Consider the following 6,000-nt stretch of genomic DNA (forward strand, 5'->3'; position numbering starts at 1 on the left):
GTCATTAAAAGGCTTAACCTATTATCTTTTTTCTTCACTTGCTTTTGTGAAGGATCAGAAAAGAAGAGATTATGAGAGAATTGAAAAGAGAGAAGAGATGACAACTGTAATGCCTCTGAAAGAGGTGAAACATAGGGAAGACAGATCTCAGGTGTATCTCTAACCCACTGCAGTCATCACTTGAGAAGAATTTTAAGTAGAAGAAGTAAAATGTTTTTCTTATGTAAACCCTTTGTCTGAAAGTAACAGAAGCCTACTTGTGGGAATTCTAATACACCCCTTACATATTTTTTAAAAGAATCCACAAGTTTCTAGGATTAAATAGAAGTGCAGGGTAAGGCTTGAGTTGTCAAGTCACCTTCTGCACCAAGTTTCTGTTCTAGGATAAATCATTGGCCTCTTTCTCTTTTTTCCTTTAATTGAATTATAGTTGATTTACAATACTGTGTCAGTTCCAGGTGGGTAGCAAAGGGATTCAGTTATTATATATATGTTATTTTTTAGTCACTAAGTTGTGTCTGACTCTTTATGACCCCATGGACTATAACCTTCCAGGCTCCTCTGTCCATGGGATTCTCCAGAGCTGCCATTTCCTTCTCCAGGGGATCTTCCTGCTCCAGGGATTGAACCTGAGTCTCCTGCATTGGCAGGCAGATTCTTTACCACTGAGCCATCAGGGAAGCCTCATGTATGTATATATACACAACTATATATATATATATATATATATATATATATATATATATATACACATAATCTGAATATACTATTTTCCGTATTCTCTCTTACCCCCAGCTCTGCTGTCCCTTCCCTGAAGGGCCCTACCCCACGCGTGGACACACCTTCCTTCTTGATCCATCAAGCGTCACCAGCCCTGATGCCATTGTGTGTGATAGACTTAGTAATATTTGGAGTGAAATGGAGGGCTCCACAGGATAGCACAAAACCACATATAACCCGAAGCCATGCTTTCAGCCTACTTGCTGAGTTTTCAGAAAATACTTTGGTCCTGCCAGTTGTTGGAGCAGCTTTCACCGTTGCTCTTGGATGGTCTCCAGTTTCTCTCTTGTTCTCCATCTCAGTATCCCCTTTCTCTTCTGAGGCAGCAAAGAGAACGTCCCAGCAATTTTCTGGGTTGAATTTGACTTGATCTTTAGGATTCTGTTACTTTTCCATCATCAGAAGCATCCAGAGAGACTCAATGACAAACACCCTGTCTAGTCAATAGAGAAAGGGCTCAAATTTCTAAAATGGCATTTTCATCTTGCCTGGGCATGTGCATATGCAACCCCTAATATTTGAAACCATTTTATTGTCTTCATAATAATGTCTGTTTTTCCCATCCACAGTGGCTTGCATCATATTTTGACTCCAGTTGGCCAGCATTTCCCACCCAAGCAGCTACGAGAATTTTTTTTCAGTCCTCTAAATATTTATCCCCTTTGCCTATCCAAACTTGACCATACACCAGTGTCATCTACAGAGCATTTTTAAAATGCATTCTCTTGAGTGCCATCTCAAGCCCAATAAGAAGGATTCGGGGAAGGGGGTGCCCTGAGTTCAGAGCCCATGATTCCCAAGTTTTTGAACTCGTCACCTGGCATGCTTGGGGAGCTGGCCTCAGGATAGGTCGTTTGGACCTGCAGCTGTGAAGCGCGATGGGCCGCTCTGGTCAGTCCAGTTTTCTCTGTTCTTTCATCCTTTCCCTTCCCCTGTATGTGTTCTGCCTCCTCTTTCCCTTCTCACACATCAGATACTAAGTTCCCAGCATGTGCCAGGTACTTGGCCTCATATTCTCATCACTTTGCCTTGTCATATTAGAGTCTTCCCACTTTTAAGTCTTCCTGCTACCCCTATCCCAAATTGTGAGAAAGCAAACTCGACTTCAGAAGCATCTGTCACATAAGTCACCATCCCCCTTCTCGTATCCTAATATTTCAGGAGCATTTGAGAAGTCTTTCCCAAGTTGCTATGACACTGCTTTGGAAATATTAAAATGTGAGTCCTGTGTCTCATTGGATGGTGACCATTATCATTTACACTGAATCAGCTCTTCACTTCCATCTTTTTAAATATCATTATAGCTGAAAATGTCTTAATGACCCAATGAGGCTGAATGCACCATTTATAATAATTTCTAACTAAAAGACAATGAGGAAGATCCATCTCTTAGGAAACCAGTTTGGCACCTCCCAGGACAGTCCCAGGCCCAGGCAGAGGATACCAGCTCAATTTCTTTCTCACTTTCTTTTTTATAAATTTTAATACAATGAAACCAGATCATTTAGGAATTATTCTAATCCCAGTTTCAAGTCCCATCCTTTTCTCCAGTCATGCACGTATTTAGACTTTTTATTCCTTCATTAACACAGGGAAAATGCAGACCATTATGACAGTTAGCAGACATAATTTTAGACAAATACAACTTCTTATCAAATAAGCCTGCGATAAGTATTTGATGAACAGGGCTCTTCAATATAACTTCCAACACTAATTTAATGAGAAGTATCAAATGAATTTTTTTTTATTCTGATATCTCCCATGAGACAAATGATACTTTGCAGGCCTATTTTTAACAAATGAATTATTGACTTAAACTGGCACAATTAATCACAATATAATGGGATCAGGGGATGTTAGGGGCTCATTCATCACAGTTGATGATGAGTACCGACTCTTCCGAGAAATGAAACTCTTTAATCACTCCTAGATTAACAGTTACATGCTTTCAAATTTCAATCATAAGGAACTGGCAGCCTAGAATGAAAAGGAGCCAGTGCTGGAGGAGAAAATGGAAAGAGAGAATACAGAGTTTGTTGTTTGTGGTCAGAAATCCTATTTTTGCCAGGACTCTTCGGTGAAGACAGAAAAATGATTCATTAGATAGGTGGTGCTGGGGATGGGCAGAGCATCAGAATGTCAGTGAACATTCTTGCCATCTGGGCTTAACTCTCTCATTAAAAAATCTGTGTGATGGGACTTCCCTGGTGGTCCAGTGGTTAAGAATCTACCTGCCCACGCAGAGTACACAGTTCAATCCCTGGTATGGGAAGATCTCACATGCTTCAGGGCAACTAAGCTCATCACTTACCACAGTCACTGAGCTCGCAGTCTAGAGTGCATCCTTTGCAACAAGGAAAGCCACCCAGTGGGCAGGCCAGGGTGCTGCAGTGAAGAGTAGCCCCCCTGCCCCCCACTGGAACTAGAGAAAGCCCAGAGAAGATCCAACGCAGCCAAAAATAAATGCTTAAACTTTTTAAAAAAAATAACTAAAAGAACACATTAAAAAAAAAATCTGTGTGACTCCTGGCAAATCTCTTAACATCTCTGAATTTCCTCTTCTTCGTCTGCAAGATAAATACTGTACTGTCTTTCCAAGAATCAAGCCACATAACCCACGTCCTCAAGTTTTGGACAATTAGAAAGCAGAGCTCCTTTCATGTGATGTTTATTGTTGTTTTAGGAATTGTTTGTTTTCCATCTCCAGGACCCATAGACATTTTTTGACTAACTGAAAAAAGATACACAGTAAAATGTGATAGCCAAATAAAGTACTCAGAACTAAGGGTAGGTCTGTTTACTCTCTCAACGAGCTTGACAACATCTCTCCCAAACCCTGCTGTTATCGAAAGATAAGTCACATGTGACTCTTGTTCTCCAGGAGTTCACAACCCCATTAGTCATACAGACAAGAGAGTCACATCATTTGGACATAAGAAAAAGTAAAAAGGCAAGCCAGTGAAGGATTTTTTTTTTTTTAATTCAAAGCTATGCGAATAGTTAGAAGAAAAACAAATAGCTCAGAAAGGATAGGCAACAGATCCCTTCACCATATGGTGACTGTACTTTCCCATTTGCCCAATTCATTCCAGGTTTATACTCATTTTCCAAGTACAGTTATTAATACCATCTACTTTCACTTTCAAAAGTGTCTTGGTTTGACAATTTGGGTTAACTAATTTTAGCCATTTCTTTCTTTTGTTATTACCAATATCTAAATAATGTGATTATATTTTTATTTTCTCTTTTTCTAAAAAAAAATATTTTACTTATTTAGCTGTGCCACAGGATCCTCTTTGCGGCATGTGGGATCTTTAGGTGTGGCATGCAAATTCTTAGTTGCAGCAAGTGGGATCTAGTTCTCTGACCAGAGATCGAACCCAAGCTCTGAGTTGGAAGCACACAATCTTAGCTTCTGGACCACCTGGGAAGTCCATTGATTTTCTTTAATTTATCATTGTTATACATAGTCCACAAACTTTTTACCTTTCTAGAGATTTGTGTAGCTCACACCTTCCCTGCTTTCTTGCCCTTTCTCCCAATATAGTTAATAAGAACACTAAGTTTCTTCCTTTGTTCTATCTGAGACTTCAAACTCTGTAATTAAGCCTCCATGTGCTACTCTGTGAAGGATAGTTCTCTGGACTCCCCATTTTTGTGATGGTATGAACACCCCATCATAATCCTCTTCTACCTCTTAACTGGCATCTGGTATACCTTTACTTTTCTATCATCATGTGTCATGACTGAGTGCTTCTTCCCAAGACTCAGAGTTTTTCTGCTTATTTGACTGGACACAGATAGATACGGTTATCATTGGAATAGACAAAGAAAAGAGTTTTAGAAAGGCAGGGAGAAATTAACAGAATTACAATAGTAGTAGAAGACTATAAAGCATATTTTTTTATCAATAGGAAAAAAAATATAACGTAAGTCCTGAATAATATAATTAATAAAGCAGTATGTGTAAATGTGTATATATTGATCTTTGTATCCTGCAGAGAATACCCTTTATTTTCATTATCAATAAAACATTTATGAAATATTGATCTGCATTATGTCCCAAAGACAAAACTTAAAAAAATAATTATAAAAAGCAGGCGCTTGGATCAATGGATAAGCCTGGGTATTTGTAACAGACGTCACCGACGATGGTGTGGTGCTGGATTAGAAAAGATGTGAAAGATTCAAAAAAGCATTTGTTTAATATTGTGACCTTGTGAAGGTAAGCAGCCTTGACCCTCACTTCCAGGTACTCACAGTCTCCCAGGGGATGGGGGGCATTTGAGGCAGGCGTGGGGCTGAAATTGAGCACTGTGTGTCTCCAGGGTCATGCTGAAGGTAACGATGCTCTGTGTCAGGGAGTGATTGAAATAAGGTTGTTTCTACATGAAGAAATCAGATAGTGAGAAACCTAAGAGCATTTTAATTTTATCCAGTTGAACGTGGGAGCTGCTGGTGGTTTGAAATGTTTTAGGAGGATTAACTTCAGGGGTGTGTAGGATAGATGGCCGTTGGGGAGCAGGGCTGGGGGCAAATCGGAAAGTGGGATCCCACTAGAGAGAGGAGACTGGCCACAGAGGAACTCGAGAAGAAAGACTGGAATTGCAGGCGGTGTTATAAAAGCGTAGGGGCTGCTTTGCTCTAGGGAGGAAGGAGATAGAGTCAAAAGTGACTCCACAGATGTATTCATAAAACCTAATGACCACTAGAATGGGGTCAAGACTGACAGAAATAGGTTGCTAGTGTTTTCCAGTTTCTAAAATGCATTTTCAAACTTATAAGAAAGATAACCACTTATACGCATCTAACTTCTCGCCTCTAAAATCCAGCAGATATCACTCAGAAATAATCATGCGGCTTATTCTGCATTGGAAACTAGGAAAGGATGCAAGACAAGCTCCAGAAAACTGGAGGTAATTTTACTGGATAAATGAGAGTAAAAATCTGCTATATTTGGCCAAGAAGATATGCACTTTTGGCATACAGAAAAGCAATTTTCCTGGCAAGTAAGCAGAAGAGACCCAGTCAAATCCTTCCATCTCACCCACAAAAGGGTCTGGACAGTGGATGTTTGAGAACAGACACTCTCTGAAATGGTCAGGAGGGATATCGACACCCATCACTCGTCCGTGGTACCAGTTAGACTTCAGAGGCTGCACCGAGCAGGTGGCTGATGGTGATTCCTAACCCTGGCACAGACAGCAGAGGATGGAGAAA

Source organism: Odocoileus virginianus, chromosome 32 (genome assembly GCF_023699985.2).
Source record: "Odocoileus virginianus isolate 20LAN1187 ecotype Illinois chromosome 32, Ovbor_1.2, whole genome shotgun sequence".
Lineage (NCBI taxonomy): Eukaryota > Metazoa > Chordata > Mammalia > Artiodactyla > Cervidae > Odocoileus > Odocoileus virginianus.